This window comes from Corvus hawaiiensis, chromosome 1, assembly GCF_020740725.1.
Source record: "Corvus hawaiiensis isolate bCorHaw1 chromosome 1, bCorHaw1.pri.cur, whole genome shotgun sequence".
Taxonomy (NCBI): Eukaryota; Metazoa; Chordata; class Aves; order Passeriformes; family Corvidae; genus Corvus; species Corvus hawaiiensis.
Window position 1 is genome coordinate 20186269 of NC_063213.1, and position 20000 is coordinate 20206268.

The following is a 20000-nucleotide window of genomic DNA, read 5'->3' on the forward strand; positions in this document are numbered from 1 at the left end:
AAAATGTTGACCTCTGTACCTACATATGATTTCAGATTTAAAAAATGTTGACCTCTGTACCTCTATTTATTTAATTTTGACTATAAGGAGTATTTATGTGAGGAACATCTATTACCTTGGTCATCAGGTGGAGGATGCTAGCAGCATCTTCAATGCTGGTACCAGCTAGCATCCCACAAAAGTAGGAACTTCTGTGGTAGTGATGCTAAATTGAACTTAGTCAGAAAGAAATTTCTCCTTCAAGGCAACTTGCACCTTGAAAGAACTCTGCATTCCCGGCTGTGAGTGGGCTTGAGCTTCCACATTGCCTTCAAGGATACTGCGAGTGATCCAGACCAGCAGGGAATCTGAATCATTTATTCAAAGAAACGAGCTGGTTTTATACATTCTTCCAAGGCACAGTATTTCCTTACATGGTAATTCTCACTGTGTGACCTATCCCATGTTGCCACATCAGCAACACACTTCCTAAATGTCCTTCTGTGGGATGATCATTCACTGCTCACCTGTCTGTCAGCTCCCGGCAGGCTCCTCTCCACAGGGGTCTGCTGTGTGACACCTCCTCCCCCCAGGGTCTGGTGGAGACAAGCCTCTGTGTGCCACCATGTGCTCCTTTGTGCTGCCATGTGCTCCTTTGTGCTGCCATGTGCCTCTGCAGGTCCGTCCCACAGCCCACAGCTCAATTCCATCCCATCTCTTCCCACAGGATACAGCAATCCAAGTGAGTTTTGTTTGATATTTGAAAAATTAAAATGTTGTAAGGGAAGGTTTGCCTCTCATCTCCGGCTCACTTTTTCTACCTGTAAAGGTTTGAAGGTGTAAAGCATCATACTGGGTAAAGTACAGGGATTATTTTGCTTTAAAATTCATTGCCACATGAAGACATGTAGGGTATTTGCTTCATATTTGCAGATACTATTGCACTGTGCTCATATTGACTGGGATAGAGTTAATTTTCTTCATAGTAGCTGGTGTGGGACTGTGATTGGATTTGTGTTGGAAATGGTGTTGATAATACAGGGATATCTTAGTAAATGTTGAGCAGGGCTTCCACAGAGTCAAGGCATTTTCTGTTCCTCTTGCTATGCTTTCAGGGAGGAGACTGGGGGTGTACAAGGAGCTGTGAGGGAACACAGCTGGGACAGCTGACCCCAACTGACCCATATCAGGAATATCCCATATCATATGGCATAATTCTCCGTGTATAAAGCTGGGGGAAGAGGAAGGAAATAGGGATGTTTGGGGTAATGGTGTTTGTCTTCCTAAGTCACTGTTCTGCATGATGGAGCCCTGCTTGTCCTGGGGATGGATAAAAACCTGCCTGTTGAAGCAGTGAATCAATGCCTTGGTTTGCTTTGCTTAGAATCATAGAATCTGCTGAGTCTGAAGGAATGCATCAGGATTATGGAGTCCAAATCCTGGCCCAAGGGTCACACCATGTGCCTGAGAGCATTGTCCAAACGCTTCTTGAATTCTGTCAGGCTTGGTGCTGTGACCACTTCCCTGGGAACCCTGTTCCAGTGCTCACTCATCCTCTGGGTAAAAAACCTATTCCTGATATCCAACCTAAACCTCCCCTGACTCAGCTTCATGCTGTTTCCTCAAGTCCTGTCTCTGGTCAAAAAGCGAAAAGACCAGTACCTACCCCTCTGCTTCCCCTTGTGAGGAAGTTTCTACAGTTTTTCTATTTTAGTTTCAAACACTTGAGGACAAATTGGACAAGTTCTGGTGTCACACCACTGACTTTATTGGCATGCCCGTATTTATATTCTGGTTTAAAAGAGAGGAAAATAAGTATTTCCAACATAACTATAATATTTGAAGGCTTGACTTTTAAAAGCAACCAAATTTACTTTCACATTTAGATATTAGATTTTTAATCCTATTTTTGACATTATCTCAATAAATGATCTAGAGTTTAAAAGATTAAAGGGAATTAAGGGTGTTGCCCACTCACCAGCAACAAAAATCATATACTAATCAACATTTAGAGTCAATAATATACCTATATAACCTTTGTCAGACACAGGAAGGGAGGAGGATTTTTCCTTTAATCTATAGCCAAATCTATATGTGATCAAATTAAGAGTTTGATTTGGAGGGTAAAGTTCTGCCCTAATAAATTAAATAGCTTCTTTTTAATGCTCATTTTTTATCAAAAGTTGTTCAATAATTTAAAAAAAATTATTTTACAAATGGTTTTCTATCACAATATGTTCCATCAGCAACTATTTGAAAAAGTCCTAGCTTTCTCAGTTTTCTAGGGTTCTGCAGTGATTCCTACTTTAGGCCATAATGCTGAGACAAAAATGTTCTGGAGCAGATTTAAACACCTATAAGTAACAGTCTATTAAAAACACTGGGATTTGAGCAACTGTTATTACTGTGCTTTGATGTAACTCCACTGCATCAAAATCACAGTGGTTTTACAGGGGTCACAAGCCAATTTCCAACATCCAGAACTTTTTCTTTGATAGATCTAGTAGCAGGTTATCTCCACACTGTGCTCACACACCCTTTTCATTTTTTCTTCCTGTCTGCATTATGTCAATTGTCCTCATCTTCTGGTGGTTTATAGCTTAACTCTAGCACGGGTATCAGTGCTCATGGTGCTTAGAAAGAATCAGCACCTTAAAGAAAGTCTGTTAAGGGATAACTGGATAGTCAGCTAGCTGGGACAGAAGCAGAAATCCTGCCGTTTTGAACTCTTTCTTGGATGATGAGCCTTCTTCTGTTCTCAACAAGAAAGATTCATTTATCCCAGGCATTCACATCTCTCCCTCCCCTGCCATTTGTGGCAAGGTGGAAGCAAATGTCTAGCATACACATTCTTTCCCCAGCTGGATTCAGGTGTAAAACTTTCTGACAAGAAACAGCAGTAAAGGGACCAAACCTAGCTCTGAAGATGAACTTAAGGCCCTTGAAATCTGTAGCATGCCAAGATAGCTTTATAATTTTTTTTTGTTTTAATTTAAACTAAAAAAAAAACATAGAAGGATGGGCTGCTGAGATCATCTGTCACACCATCTGTGGTTGCCTAGCAGAATTACTCCAGCCTTGAGCTGGAGGAGCTCCCATTTGCAGCTGAACTGCAGTTGGGGATTTTATTAATACATCTCTCATTTATATAGCACCTTTCACTCTCAAGGATCCCAAAGTACTTGTTAAAGGATAAAGTTGAGGACTGAAGACTGCTAAAGGAGGAGAAGTTACAAAATTTCCTCCCTCCTGACCAGTGGCTTCAAAACTTTTTACTAAAGAAAGCATTTATTGCTGAATTTGTTACTCTCCTTCATTCCTCTGAGTGTGGCTGAATGGGAGGTTGTGACCTTCGGGACATTGTGCAGCCTTGAGCTGATTTGTCCCCACAGAGACAACTGCAGATATGCTTGGGTTTTTTCTGTTGTGTGTATGACTGACACAATTTGTAAGCATTGGTTATAAAGATTTATATATATATATATACACAAACACGTGTATTTATATATATAAACACATTTACTTAGAGTACAGAAAATAACAAGTGGAAGAAACAACTGTGATCAGCTGGCATTCAGGAAAATTAAAAATAAAACAGAGACATAAAACATGTGGAGTAATCAGTAGTTTTCAGTTAAATGGCATTTAAATCCTGCACTGATGCATAACCTGCCCTACTGCTCTGCAAGGTGGGAGGACAGGTGATATGTCAGCTGTGCTCTGCCATGTAACTACAGTAGAAGGGCTGCATTAATGACAGACACAAGAGTTTGGATGAATGTTAACATGCTGCTATTTCCATGCTGAGATGAAGTAGCAGGGCCTGGATTTATCATTAAAAGAGACCCAAGAGGCTCTCACTGAGCCAGCTGCTAAGGCCCTAAAACATATGTTGCACCCTTCAGCTGTTCATCAGTACAAAAGGCTTCCATCTCAAAGCACTTGACCTTGTTAGCCTCAGCGGTGTCAGTGATATTTTCAACAGGGAGACAGCAGATCAAGTATGAAGAAGAGATTCTCTTAAGGGAAGTGTGTGCAGTCCCTGGCGAAATGAATGCAGAATCATAGCCTGTGATAACAGCTGCTATTTCTGATGTTTGTGGTTTGTAAAGGAGGTAGACTGCTGCTTATTTTCAAAACAGCGGTAGACAAGTGAAAAAAAAAATCAATAAGAGAAAAATATGGCAGTGTCAAATAAATTAGCTCACCAGATTCTGAAATTTCCTAGTCTTCATCAACACACCTCCACTGGTCTTTGTATTCTTACTAACTTCAAAGGAAGTGCAGTTTGAGTAAGGGCTGAGTGGGGAGTTCTGAAACCAGAGAGAATAACTGTAAGAATTACAGCAGCACTATCACCCTGACATTTGCAGGTAGCATTAAACAATGGTGCTAGTGTGAGAGTGCTTTAGCAGATGTGATACTGATGCACAGCCCTTAGGAAGGATACTGCATCCTCTCAGGTGCACATGGCTTAGTTCTAGTAGTCCCTTCACTCTCTGCATTTCCCAAAAGCACAGTAAAGCAGAGCTAATAAGATTTTTTCCACAATGGAAGGAGTCACCATTTTCCTCCAAGTCTATCCATTAAGGCCCTCCCCCAACTATGATTTTGTGAGGGCATTTTGTATGTATGGAATATGTGTGTAAAGATATATATTTCTATTTTTCTTTATAACATAGAGAAAAGCTGCATAACATAGCTTTTATTACATATTCAAACACACAGCCGCATAACACTAACCTTTAAAAATATCCCAAATGAACCATTCCATATTTTAAATATCTGCCTTGGAAGGAGGGAGGTAGACAAAGGATACAAAGCATGAGAAGGAAAAAAAAGCCCTGACAGATGTTAGGTTGCTTAATGCTGTGCCAGAAGGCACTTGGATACTGTGATGCTGTGCACAGTCTGAAACTTCCACATGATATAACTGAGCTGGACCTTCAAAATAATGAGTTTGTATTAAAAATGTAAAAATTTTAAAAATTGCTTTTTTGGGGGGGTGTTGTTTTAACTTGTGTTCTTGTTGTGGTCTTTTGGGATTGTGTTCTTTACTAGTGAAATGATGGAAAGTCAGGTGGTTTTCCCAGTGCCTGGAAAGTATGTGCCCTATAAGGACCATGGGGACCACACAGCTGCCCTCTTCAGCTCTGAAGTAGGGCCTGATTACTGAAAAACATTTTTTTTCAGCTGCCACCATCGTGTAGCAAATCCATCCAGGAGAATGCCAGCTGAAGCTGATGCATGGGACATCCCATCACTGTGACAGCTTCTGGGATGATGCTGTGGCTGAGAATTTGGAAGTGGGTGGGCACTCTTCTGTCCCTGGTTCCTGGTGTTCCAGTGTGGAGCTGCTGGGAAGAGGGAGGCTTGACCAGGACATCTCTGAGTTACAAGAAAACAATCTGTAGTGATTGTTGTGCTGAGCTACATCTTTAATGGTTGTGGGGAGCCCAGTGATGAATTGTCACAAGGACCTGCAGAGTTTCCAGGCTGGATTTTTAGGGCTTTTTTTTTCTAGGATGGGATTCTCAAAAGAAGTCCTACCTGCGCCCTTTGCTGTTGCCTGCTCTGCATGCATGCTGCAAACACCCTTGGTCTGGATGCAGGGTCAGGCAGAGGAGCACACCCCAAACAGCATCGGGAGAGGGATTGCTGCACTGATGTGTCGAACTGCCTGAGTGGCAGGATGGCACTGACAGCCTCCAACTCTTCCTGCCTCTTGTATTGTGCATTTCTTGTGCACATCTCCCTTCTTGTGAACAAAAAGGGAAAGCTACAGGCCTACTCAGTTACACACGCATCCAGTGTGAGAAAGTGGTTCATCTGATTAGGAACAAAAGAATTGGAGATGCAGACAGCTGTTTCTAACCAGGCACAGCAGATTAGGTATGTAATCCCCTGGCTGCCGAAAACTTCTTTCAATTTCTTGAGCGGAACTGTAGTTCAGCAGCTTTGAGGATGGGGGTGTAGTTATTAGAGAAGCAGCGTTGCAGTTTTCATTGTTTCCTAATGCAAAATCATGCTATAATGGTACTTGAAAAGAGTGTGAACATTACTTTGATAGTTAATGCAGAAAGCAGATACAACAATTTTTGGCGGGATAATTTAATGTATCTTCTCCTTTTCTTTTTTTTTTTTTGCATAGAGAAGTGATTTAATGATGTGCGAAGTCTGACAAGTAAATCTCTTTAATGGTTCTCATCACAATGAGCATTGAAAATAGCTCTTTTTCATACAATACGATTATGTATTAGATAACAGCTGGGAACTGATAACACGGAAGAGATCAATTCTGCAAGCTGCAGAGCACCTGCATTTCTCATTGAAGTTGATAAAAGTTGGAAGTACTCAGTGCTTCAGAAGATGTTTCCAGTACCCTCCAGGATTGATGTTACAAAGGAATTTGTTTCTTGAGCTGTAATTTAGTTATTGTTATGTTAACGCCTCAATCTTTTGATGCAAAGTAGCTGCAAAAGGAGGAAAACCATCTTGAGCAAAGATCACTCTGCCAGTGATTAAAATACTTTATGGTATCACTGTGAGTATTGTTCAAGAAAGAATATACTGCAGAAAATTATGTATTAATAAATAATAATAAATTAAAAATAGTATATCAGATATACATGTTGCAGCAGTAGTGTTCTTAAATATAACATTAAGTTTCTTTAAAAAAAATTTATAGTATGAGAAAATTCAGGCCACTAAAGCCAGATAGAATTATTGCTTCTAGTAGGTAAAGTATATCCTATTGTGCTGAAAGATTGTGAAACGAGAGTAATTATAATCTCAAATACATTATAAGTAGTTGTAGAATTATAGACAAATGGTATGTGTATGAAAAAAGTCTCAAAACTCAGATCCAATATGTTTTTTTATACTGGAAAGCAAGTATTTAACTAGAGAAAAGGAAAGAAAAAGGAGAAAAAAGGATAAGAACATGTAGCTCTACACAGAAACAAATATCTGCCTTGAAACACAGCTAGACATAGTTGAAGCAGAAGGTACTCTTCACATAAAAGTGCTGCCTAGGAAAAGGAAAACTAATGTCAAAAATTATGAGGTACTGACAACCTTCTTCCACTCCTGTCAGTGCCTGAAGTCCAGGGTCATCACCCTTCAGTGCACACCTTCAGGGCTGTCCCAGATCAGCTGCCTGGGGAATGAAATTAAAACTGCAATATGTGTTTGGTGGCTTTGTAAGTACATTTTTTATGCTTTCAGGTCAGAATAAAATTATTCTTGCTACCAGAACCTGTCAATAAAGCTTGCAAACTTTTCTCATGCTGCCTTTCTGTTGAAGTTAGAGTAAATCAAGGAACACAAAACTGAAGGACTAGGGTAGTGATGGCATTGGGTGCTTGCTTTTGTTTGTATGGCAGTGGACAGTGAGCAGGTAGCACAGTTCCCCTGGGCTCCTGTGCCTGCCTCCCCATGGAGATCTCACACTGGAAAAAGAAGGAGGAAGGCCAGGGGAGACTGCACCCTCACTGTGGATAGAGGTCCAGCTTGGGAGTGTAAGCATACCCTCTATTAGACTTAGCTGCCCCCTTTCTGCAGAGCTGCTTTCTTTCAGCTTTGCTGCAGCCCTGGGGTCTTAAACCAACCCCAGAGGGGTTTTCAGGCCCTAGAAGTAGAGAAGAGATTGAATCTTGCTGTGACATGCCAAAACATTCCTCCACTATTTCTTCTCCTGGCTGGGTAAGAGCATCTACCCTATCCTGTCATATCATGCCTTGCTGTCTGTCCCTCAGAAGGCTCAGAGAGAGTTAAACTGCTCTTCTTCAAGAGGGATGGAAAGTGCATGCTTCAGTTTGGTGGGAAAATAGACAAAAATACCCTTCATGTGCATGTACTGTCCCAGGGAAAGCCGTGATGGGTGTGCAGTATCCTTTGCTTCTTTTGGATGCTGCATTGAGTGGGAAGGGGTAGGGGAAGGCTTCTGGGATTTAGAAATCTTCCCATAGGTGCTTTGAAAGGGAAATCATATGGATGGGCTCCTGTCTCTCTGTTTCTTAGGGTGTACCCAGCTGAAGAGTAAAATGTTAACTTACCTGTGGAGAGAAGTGTCTGTCTAAAGTTCCTCTAGGAGACCTTAAATGATTAGCCTCTGAATCTACATCCACTTTTTTTTTTTCTGTTTGTTCTTTAATAGGAGGCTATAAGTGATGGAAAAAATATAAATATTTGACTTTTATTTTTTTAATAAACTCTCAGTCCATCTAATTTCCACTCATTGCAGGATCTGGAAATCCTTACGGATAGTACAGATACAATTATAACATGTTATTAGCTCAAAAACCAAATGCCTAACTAGATGTTTTTTTCTTCTTTAGTAAATGTCCCACGGTAGGTAGACAGACTGAGAGAATACTTTGCAGTGCTTGAAAGTGATTGATGCTCTATATTCATTGCTTCTTGCTACTACAGATTCCTCTATGTCCTTATTCTCCATCAGAGGAATAATTTCCTTACTCCTACCACCTGCTTGACATCATATGTACATTTGAGATGTTTTCATTTTGAATCAATTGTACTACTTGCTTGGATTCCTTTTGGTCCTTACTTTCAGTAAGCAAGACAGCAGGGTTACTGCAATTCCTTCCCTGTGGGAGATGACCTGCCAGGACAGTACTTAAACTTGTGAGCCCTCTAGGACCACTGGCCTTCAGCTTTGGCCTCATTTCTAATATTAAAAAGAGGTTTATCTGGCATGTTTTGCCAGCCCTGGTGTGTCTGTGTGTTGTGGTGGCAGCATTGCCACCTCCTTGTGATGGCAAATCTACTGCAGTATGTGTAGGTTCTGCTGAATTGAGACATTTATACCTATAAATTTGTACAAACGCACATGTTATTTCTTCATCTGTATAGCTGTATGTTATGGAAGGCATAAGTTACTTTATATATTTTACAGTTGTCTTTAAATTACTTTCTGACAGACACTTGCCTTACTAATGGAACAAAACCTGAAGAATTAAAACTTTCCTTCATTTTCTGACTTCTTAATTCTTGTGTGCATTTTGTCAAGCACCCTATTTTTTTCTTGGTTCCTACATGCTGACACAGCACCAGTTTTCTTGTCTAATTTTATAAACTGTTCAGCCGTGCCATTATTCGCTGTTTTCTTTTAATTATGTATTCTTGTTAACCTCTTTATCCTTTCAAAGTTGCAGATTGTGATTGACATGCAGTATTAATTAAGGCATATAATTTATGACATTGGAGCTTGAAATTAATAAGTGACAATACAATTACATGGTTTGCCTAATTGTCCTTCAGTAATATAAAGATTGACACTTACCACAGCATTCAAAGTTAAAAGCTCTCAAACAGATAGTACAGCTGAATGTAATCACTAGCAAATCTAAAGTAAACAGATCCATTGTAAGACACAGGCTGTTGGGAAAAAAAATCAGCTGTGGCCTTGTTTTATTAAATAAACAAATCTATGTGTATGGGTAAATCTCAGAATTAAATTCAAAGTATATTTTTTCCCTGACTTTTAATTGCAAATAACTTTTTAAAAAAAGTTTTAATTTTTTATTAATTGCAAATGAATTTTTCATGTTCATTGAGATTTCCCTTTCAAATCTCTACTCCCATCTGGCAAAGTGCCAGTATGACCAACAGTAACACTTGTTATTGTTGGTCCCATCCACATCACTGCAATTTTCTTTACACCTCTGTACAGTCATCTAAAGATTGGCAGCTTACTGTTTATAAGAACACTGAATCACTCTTTTTTAATAGCATAGATTGTGGTCCTGCAATTGCTGAAGAATATGAGATGTACTATTTGGGTGAGCATTCTTAGTAGAATTGGGACACTGAAACTTTATTTCAAATGGTATCCTTTTCTTTAACAGCAAGCATTCCCTTGAGATCAAAATCTTTGTCATCTGGTCCCTCTATACTGTAATAATGCCCATAAAATTTTGATTAATTTTGGGAAAAATGTAAACACATACCATGTGCAGATGAGACTTTCAGGTTATTCTACTTGAAATCCCTGCAGTTGTGTTTTAAGGAAATCCCTAGCTTTGTGTTATATCAAAGAAACTGGTGACCTGCAATATATGCTTCCATTTTAGACTTTTCAATGTTAATTCCTAGAGATAAGAACATAAATAATATAAAAACTATTTCAGTCAGAATGTTTTGACAGAATTATTCAAGTTAAACAAAATGCTATTATTGGAATTTTAGTTTACTGCCAAATATCAGAAAAAGTATTTCAAACAAGGAAAGAGCCAAAGTGACTTCCCAGATATATTTTTATATAGATGAACTATTAATGCACCTTGAAATAAAGTGCTTAGAAGAAGATCCACCAAGATCCATTACCTTGATGAATTTGGACATAAAAATCATGAAAAGAAAAAAGCAGATTGACAAATCTTACACTGTAGATCTGCCTCTTTTGCTATAACCTTTTACTTTGAAGTGGTAGAGCACGAATTACAGATATCTCACATATGAATCTGTGCAAGCCCTGGGGAAGTGTTGCAGTGGGGATCCTGCAACACGCATATATCAAACCAGGAGTCCCGTGGAAAGGAAATATATACGGACAGACAGATTCTTGCTAGCTGTTTCAGAGAGATGTTTATTTCTCCAGCCGCATGGCCGGGGCTCTGCCCAGGAACTGTTCCAGTCACGGGACCAAGGGTCCTTCTGCCCGCGCAGGGAACACAAACCAACCAATGGGAACGAGGCTGAGCAGGGGCAGGAAACCCCGTGTCTGTGCCCTCAGGGCCCCTCTCCCAGGGCTACACGGCGGGGGAGGGACCCCAACACCTCACCCGTTTTATTTTAATAAAAGGAGAATGAAAACAACTGGATAAACATAACAAGAACCGTTTCAAGACAAAACAAGCCACCCTCCTGAGTCTTTAAATGTCCAAACAGATTCTCTGGAACATCTTAGGGCTGACAGAAGGGAGACAGGACTCTCTGAGCATGCTTTGTGGGGAAACTGAGGCAGGAGAGGGTTTAACTTCTTCCCTCCCCCTTTTCATCCCCCACTCGGCATTGGAAAGGGATTTTTGGGGAAACAATTGGCAAAAGCATGGTTTTGTGAGGGAAACCATGGATGAAAAAACGGATTGGGAATACACTGGGGGTAATAGGACATAGGGTAAAAGGGAAAGGTGGGATTAGGAAAGGGAAACTGTAGGGGGGGCTTACAATGGAGATACTGTCTAACATGACTACGATTTTTTGCATATATACTGCCTTTTACAGGAACACCATCAGGCCCAGTGACCTGCGATGCTTGTAACCCTTTTCTCCCTACTACAATATTAAATTCCACCACCTCTCCATCTCCCAAGCTTGGGATGCATTTTTCAGGGTTATTCTTTTTAATAGCAGTTCTATGCACGAATATGTCTTGCTGGTTGTCACACCTTGTTATAAAACCATAATTTTGCTTAACATTATACCATTTTACTATCCCTAAGGTCTTAGTTGCTATGATCTTTTCCTTTTTCCGAGTGGCTGCTGTTTTCTGTCTCGCTGCGTCTTTGCTCTCTTCTTCGGTCGCTCCCGTGTTGGAATTGTCGGGGCTGCTGGTGCCTGCGCGCTCTTCCCGGGGTCGCGTTCGGGGCCGCGCGGGCCGGGCCGGGCCACGCCGCTCAGTTCTCCGTGCGTCGCCTCCTCTGGTCGCAGCTTCGCTGCCGCTGCCGGGCGCTGCACCCACGTCTCGGCCGGGCCCCCGAGCGATGACTCCCCCGCGCCCCGCTCCAGCGCGCGTCTCGGCTGGGCACGGCTCCGTTCCACCGCCATCGCCGCCAGCCGCCGCCCGCGCGCCGCCTCTCTCGGTCGGGCGTTCACGGGGCTCGCTCCACCACGCGCTGCACAGGACCGGGCAGGCACTGCCGGGTCCCGCCGCTCCTCGCTCCGCCACCGACACTGCGGCTCGCGTGGCTCCGCCCGCGCGCGGGAACTGCCTCGCTGCTGCTCTCAGAGCGCTCGGTGCACGTGGCCTGGGCCGCACGGTCCCTGCGCCACGCTTCCCTTCACCAGGACACAGCTGACATTGCTCAACAGTCTCGGTAACTAAATAATATTCACGAAAATATTCTTCCATCGGCATGTATTTTGACTCCAGTATTAACTGTGTCCAAACGGTTTTCCAAAAGCCCTTGGTAAGAATTAAATCCCAAGAAACATAGAAAAAGTTCTTAAACAACCATGCCAGGAAGTGTTTCAGTTCTTTTTGAGCTTGAATCAAGCTAAAATTTACAAATCGTTGTTCAAGAATCATTTTAAGTTTAAGATAAATGTCCATATGCGGCTCTGAGAGCCAAGAGTCTTCCCACGGTTCCTCCATAGTTTAGATACGGAATAGCAAAGCAAAACCAAGAAGAGGAATCCAAAGTTTCCAGGGTTTACTCACACAAATCAGTCGCTTAGGGATCGGGGATCGTTCTGCTCTCAAATCTCCACCATTTGTTGCAGTGGGGATCCTGCAACACGCATATATCAAACCAGGAGTCCCGTGGAAAGGAAATATATATGGACAGACAGATTCTTGCTAGCTGTTTCAGAGAGATGTTTATTTCTCCAGCCGCATGGCCAGAGCTCTGCCCAGGAACTGTTCCAGTCACGGGACCAAGGGTCCTTCTGCCCGCGCAGGGAACACAAACCAACCAATGGGAACGAGGCTGAGCAGGGGCAGGGAAGCCCCGTGTCTGTGCCCTCAGGGCCCCTCTCCCAGGGCTACACGGCAGGGGAGGGACCCCAACAGGGAAGCAAGCTAGTGAGTGAAAGAAAGTGGTGACAATGGGTTGAGGTGTGCTCCCCACACTTTTAGCGCAGATGGATAACAAAATGGAACAAAGTGATAGCTGATTCCATGACCTTGTAAATGCTGGGCTGTAGCACTATAAACACAGGGACATGCATGGCTCTGGTTTCCTGTGGGAAGACTCACATCAGTGCTGGGCTAGTAGTCTTCTTGCAAAGCAGAAAATTGGGTCAGTGTGCCCCAGCCCCTCAAAAATGGTGCCATTCCCCTGGAACTGTGATTCTCTGAAATAAGTTGGAAGTGTGGAAAGGCTTGTTGTCCACTAGTTTTGCATCTTTGAAATTACCTTTTAGCTGCATGCCTTGCAGATAAGCAAATGAAAAATATCTTCTCAATAAAAGCTGAAAGTCTTCCTCAATGACAAATCTTGTTATCTAAGGAAAACACTAAACATTATATTTGATTTGAAAGCAAATAACATCCATGAGATGTGATGAAACAGGAATATGAAGCAGAAGAATACTATTCCCTGTGATGACATTTTTCTAATTTCCTAAAATACTTTAGAATGAATTTTAAGAACTTGATTTTCAGTAGTCCCTTTTATCCTTTTATGCATGAATGGGTTGAAACGGTACTCAATGAGAGATTTAGCTAATGGTCATTTGGAAAATCAAAGTCTAAATTACCAGGCAAAACTGGTGTGGGGATAGCAGGGTGTTTTGTTAAATTTACTGAAATCTCTCTTTTTAAAGCATATTTGTAACAATGCTGGTATTTGTTTTTGAAATCCAGCAGGAGCAACCAAAAGTAAAATGGGAGGTAAAATTGCCAAACAAGTAATCTCAGAGGAACTATTCTAAAAATTTAGAAGTTCTAGGAATAAAAACCAACCAGTTATAGACTTATAGAATATTCTGGGTTGGGAGGGACCCACAAGGAATATTCAAGTCCAACTCCAGAACCTGCATAGCCCCTCCCCAGGAGTCACATTGTGTTCCCGAGTACATTGTCCAAAGGTTTCCTGAGCCTTGGCAGGCCTGATCCTGTCACCACTTCTCTAAGGAGCCTGTTCCAGTGCCCTCAGGGTAAAAACCCTTTTCTTAAGATCCAACCTAAACCTCACTTGACACAGGTTCATGCCGTAACAACATAGCTTGAACCAAATCTCTTAGTGATTTTTGTTCTTTTCTTGGGCGGTGTTGTATGGAATGTCAGAAAAATGAGCCAAATTTGAGTTGCAGAAGAATTTTTGAAGAATTCAGCATGCCCATATCTTTACTCACTGCATCATTCTGCTCCAGACTGACAGCCCAGCAGAAGGCAATTGCAGGGCTTGGAGTCTGGACTGGAGACAGGGAACAGTTGAGCTGCTTGTGAATAGCACTACACATCTCAATAAATAATTCTTGATTTCGTTGTCATTTCATTGCAGTAGTTAAGGACGGGTGACTTGGTTAAAACAAATGCAGATTGATTTGTCAAGCAACATGCTTCAACCTTGGGTGCCTATGCATTATGATCAATAATGTTTACAGTCTTTCTCTGTCCCCTCAAAGAGAATGTGCCTCCAGTTGAAGGGAATACGATTCTCTTCTGCCAGTGACATTTTATAACTGTGGAACCCTATTTCTGGGAAGCCTTTTTGTTTGATGTTGGCACGGAAATAAAATTCATCAGACATGCAAGATGTGAATGGTCATGTGCATAGACCCTTTTTTTTATAATAGAAAGAGCAGAGATCGATAAAGCTCAGAAGAAGGAAACAGCTGTAAGCAGCCTTGTACTGGGGGTGTAATCCTGATGAATAATGTTGCTGTCATAACAGCAGGGATAATTTAATGCTGACACTTAGCAGCATGATAAATAGCTTGTCAGACATAGGCAGTGACAGAGTCAAGTGAAACTGCCCATGACAAGTTCTGAAATATTAATCTTCTACTAGACTGTGACTGTGCTGAAGGGGCAGCAGCATACAGAAGACTTGGAGGGGAGACACTTTGTAATATAAACAAATGTACTTTAGGACAAAATGCTTTTATTGTGCAGAGGAATTTTCCTTTACAAGGACTATTATTTATACTATTTTTGTACAGGACTCTGAACATTTATTCTTTGCAATTTTATTTTTCTGGCATATACTCTGATAGAATTTCTCTGAAATATTTTGCTTCTTATTGGTAAGAGCCATTTGTGTACAGAGGATTTTTTTGGGGGAGGAACATTAAATGAAAATTTATTCTCTTTTTCTATTTTTTTCCCCCTAGCCCATATACCTTTCTTCCAAGGATTTTTTCAATTTACCTAGGATCTTTATTGTGAATGTCACATAAGCAACGTGGCAGGGTTCCCTATGCCAAACACCAATTGATTTATGAACTGCTTCTCCATTAGAGATGACCTAGAGTGATGGTGGATGTAACAGGCACTTGATATTCAAACCAGACTATTTATTTAGGTGTAATTTGCTTAATAAAGTACTATGCTATTTTGATCTTCAGGGAGATGGAGTTGTCAACACACAACTCTGAAAATTATGCATCAGAGACTCTTGCATCCCTTTTGAATACTATTTTGATTACCAAGACTCCTCATGACAGGCAAATGTTCTGCCTTCATTCAAGATCAAGGCTGAAATCAGTAAAATCTGAGAGGCTATGATAGACATGCAGTTCATGAAGATAATGGCAGGATACAGCAAGCCAAGTAATAATGTTCAAGATATTGTGCATCATCTTAGAGAGGTGCAAGTGGTGCCACTTCAATATTAGCAAAGGTGCAGTGGTAACAGTAGTGAAAAATATTTCAAAGTTCACCAGTTTGCCATAATAGTTACCATATGTCTATGGTGACAATCTAAAATGTGATTGATCCCATTATAGAGATACAGGGCTTAACTGTTGCAAATGTGTATTGTTGTCTTTAAGTTAATAGTACTCTAACTTCTGTCTTGAAGAGACTGTAAATTGAGCTGCCAGAGGAACATTGGCTCAAGGTCTTATTTATTCATCGATACAGTGTGGATGGAGTGAAAATGCTGCATGTTTGGCTCCACAGCCAGCACAGTACCTAAAAGTCTCTGTATGTACCCTGACAACTTATTGCCTTATCAGCATTGAAGAAAGATGTCTGAACAAGGTCTTAAGTGGCTGAAGGAATGCCAGTGTTTTCTGTGGTTTCATTCTCCAACATGTGCATTGGTCAAAGTGCCAAGTTGTGCTGCGCTGAAATCCCAAAGGGAACGAGTACAATTATGTGAAAGACCATGGGTAGTTGTTTGTTAAAAGACAAGGTGAAGTCTGCAAAGGCTTGAATTACAGTTCTTTGTATAAGAACCATTTCTTTGAGTTCAAGGAAGTAGGATGAATACAGATTACAGTGGAGCAGATTTCAGAGCAAGTCAAATGAAATGGGATTCTACCTTGGAGCAGAGGGCCCCAGGCTACTTCAATGCTGTCTGGGAAAAGAGGAGATTGTGTTCTGGTTCTAAAAGCACCACAGTGTGTTTGAGAAATAGAGCTCTCCTGGTACTTATATTTTTTGAACTTGGTTTATATATTATGTATGTATAATACCCTAATAATTCTATGCTTTAGGGTCTAACTCAGCCTGTTGCTATTGATAGGTAATTAACATACCCAGGTGAAACATACTCTGAAATCATCATAGCAGGATACTTGTGCTTGCCTTTTATGCAGCTGCTTTTGTGACAAGTGGTGGAAAAAGGTGACCTGTTTTGGGGTCAGCTCCAGTATTAACAGGAAGTTATTTATACTCTGCACTAAGTGTTGTAAGCAAAGTATGATGTGACTTCTTGTTCTTGACTTCAAACCGATGTTTTTTCTGTAAATGCAGACAAACCTACAAAAGAGGTTCAGTAGGAAAATTCACTTAATGATCCCAAGAGAAGCTTAAAATTTTACTAAAAAGAATGATAAATATACCTTTTTACTCTTTTGAGGTTCCAGGTTTTCTAAATGTAACACAAATGTACCATAGTAATTCAATTAATGTTTTCTGTCATCTTTTTATATAATACTTTAATCTAAACCTTGCTGTGTTGAGTTTTTGGGATTTTTTCCATGTACTTTTGTTTCGGTTTTAGTTTTGGTGTTAGTGTTTCATTTATACTTTTAAAGTGCACGCCAAAAAGAGGCATTTGGTAAACAAATTTTCAGCAGATAGATCCAAGAATCTTACTCTTTGTCAAGGTGTAGAAGCCAATACCAGCTGAATTTTCATGGAGTTTTTAGTGTTGTCTACTAGACAGCCACAAAAAAAATATTTGCCAAAACTTAAGGCTAATGAGAATTAATAGTGTTTGTCTGTAGTTTGATATTTTCTCTACACGTCTGAATTATTCCTTTCATGGTAATAAGGATTTAGCATAATTGGTGATAAGACTGATATTCAGTTTGCTTTCTTTTAAAATATTAAATCCACTTAAAGTAAAAAAAACCCAAAATCAAATTAGTTAAATTTTCTGAAGGATAAATACAGCTATTTTTAAGAATCCTTTTTAAGTTTCTTACAGCATAGTAGCAACACTTTGAAATCAGATGTAACAGAAACAACTTGGGGGTTTTTGGTTTTTTTCTGAAAGGAAAGGAGGGAAAAATTAGTGAAGTAAGTAGAGCAAGATTCTGAGTGACATGAGCCTGATGAATCTTCATATACCAACCCTAGGACAATTTTTGTGTTGTGTTACCAGCTTAGAGAGATTTACTTGTTATCTCAGAGTCAACCAACCACTAAAGTCCCTCTGCTCTCCTACTCCAAGTGGTAAGAGATACAAAATTGTGGAAAAATTAATGTGAATTTTTCTATTTTGGGAAGCACATTTCCTATTCACTTTAGATGGTAAACCAGGTAGAGGTAAAAAGAATTGTTTTGCCAGAAACATTTAAATGTGGAGTTCAAAAGGCCAGATGAACATATTCATGTAGGATGTGAGTCAACGAAATCTGAATTTTTCCTTGCTTTGATTAGCAGAATATAAGGAATAGTTGTCTCTTTTTGACCAATAACGAACCAGTAGTTTGTGTTTCCTTTTGACCAATAATTCCATCTTTAACACAAGAAACCTCTCAAATAGAAGTTTTTCAAAACAAGTACCTTTCTGTAGAGGGATCTGGCTTTGACGAAGAGAGTTCCTCACCAGATCAGTTAAGCAGGAAATAAGTCATTACATGTAATGCGTATTTAATAAAACAGCTTTTCAGCTTCTTTTTGTCTACCAAGCTCTTCCTCTTATAAAGTTAAAAACTGGGTTGTTGAAACTAACTGGAACTAAAGGGAAGAGAAATTGATATAATAAAACGATAATTTTAATGGTGCATGACAGATGCATAACAGGGAGGATTTTTCAAAAGGTAAAAACCCTGAACTTTCTTCAAACCTAAAGAATAAAAATAATTGGGTCCATGTTAGGGATGAATGCTATTTCATCTGAAGTCTGTTTAGCTTGATATAGCCGCCTGTAGGACAGAAACTGTGCGTAGACAAAAATCTCTGTGAGATTGCATCGGCACAATATTTCTCTCTATTTCTTACGGACTTCTTAGATTCACAAAAGCATTGATGTTGTCCAGTGCTAACTCTTACTAGGAATTCTGCCCAGTCCTTGAGGGATCCTAACATCCTGGGGTTCTTGTTAAAGGAATTCTCACAATTGATATGGAGCTATATTTTCACATTGTTTTACCAAACTCTGATTCACCTGCTGTATGATGACTCCATAGTTTATCTAATAGTTGTCACATAAAGACTAGCAAAAGTAGCAATAGAATGTCTTTAGGCAAAGCAAAACAAATTGTTATTTTCACATCCATTCTTTGTAGTATTGGTTCTTCGGAAAGTTAAAAAAAAAAATAAAAGTCATTTGTCTTATCAGAAATATTTAAAACCTCCAAATATTTGAATTATAAAAACTACTTGAAGAAGTTATTTATTAATTCAGAAGAATTGTCATATTTTACATTTGAATATCATGAAAATTCCATTCCATGAATGCTGGAATGAATGCCATCTGGTCTGTTGGATCATCCCAGCTGAAAAGAGTGCATACTTCTTGCCATCAGTCAAAACCTCATATTCATTAACTTATTAAAAAAAAAAAAAGAAACAAGCTCCATTTTTCCAACATCATGGTTTTTTTCCAGTGAATGAAAGCAGCAGTGTGTCCCTTTTAGCATTAGTTTATGGCTATTCTAATGATAGTGGTATTTTTGCTTAGTGGAGCTCATTTATCTTTGTGTGCTGTGCCACGTTATGGGGAAGAGATGTGTAATATTCTGGAACTATACAGCTGTCAACTTCCTGGGCTTTTCTTTGTAAACAACTTGATTAAATGAAATGTCATTAGAAACACTTTTGCTGGGCTTTTGCTTTCTTGTAAGACTTGATATGTTTGTTGGCAATTTCTCATCTGGGCTTCTCCCCCAAATGGTACCTTTGGAAAAATATGTACTATGGCATTTTGTATAACAGGAAATAAATAATAAAGTTGAGAAGAGCTATTTAATTAGGGTGAGCCACACCTGTTACCTATCTGCATCTCCTCAGCTTTGCATTAAAATGTTAATTGAGCACAGCTGCAGGATGGGCCCAATCCTTCTGGTTTGGAGTGTCCTTGACACTAATGTCAATTAGTACAGTTCAGCTACGAGGCAGAACTGAGGTTCCCACACACACCCTTCTTTTTCCACCACTGATGGGGTAGCAGGACTTTTATTATAAGGCCAGTTGTACAATTTTTAGAAATTTAATATTTTAATTTGTGTGTAGGTTTTATTTTTTTGCTATTACATGAGCACATTAAAACCGTAAACAGCGTATTTCAGAGTTTAAAAAAATTAGCATAAATGTACTGAGGTACTCCCCACATATTCCATACCTATCAGTTCCCTACTTTCCTTCCCTTTCTCCATACCACTCTCTGTAGGAGACTCCTGGGAAAGAGTCAGACCACTTATCCAGCTACTGGGGAAAGGAAAGAGCCCCACAGCAGTTGTTGCTCAGGTGGCCAGGCGTTTCACGCTGCCTGGAGCCTCCTCTTTATCTCAGCCCCAGTCACCTCCTTCTCTGACAAGAAGTCCCTTGTGTCCCTCACTGCTTCTCCCCCTCCACCCCCTTGTCCCAAGTGCTGAACAATCTGCTCTCCCAGCAAGAGCAAAATAGTCAACATTTATGTTGAGGGACCTGTACTTTTATAAAGCATCGTGGGAAAAAAGCAGTAATAAGGATGTTAAGACATAGCACATAAAGT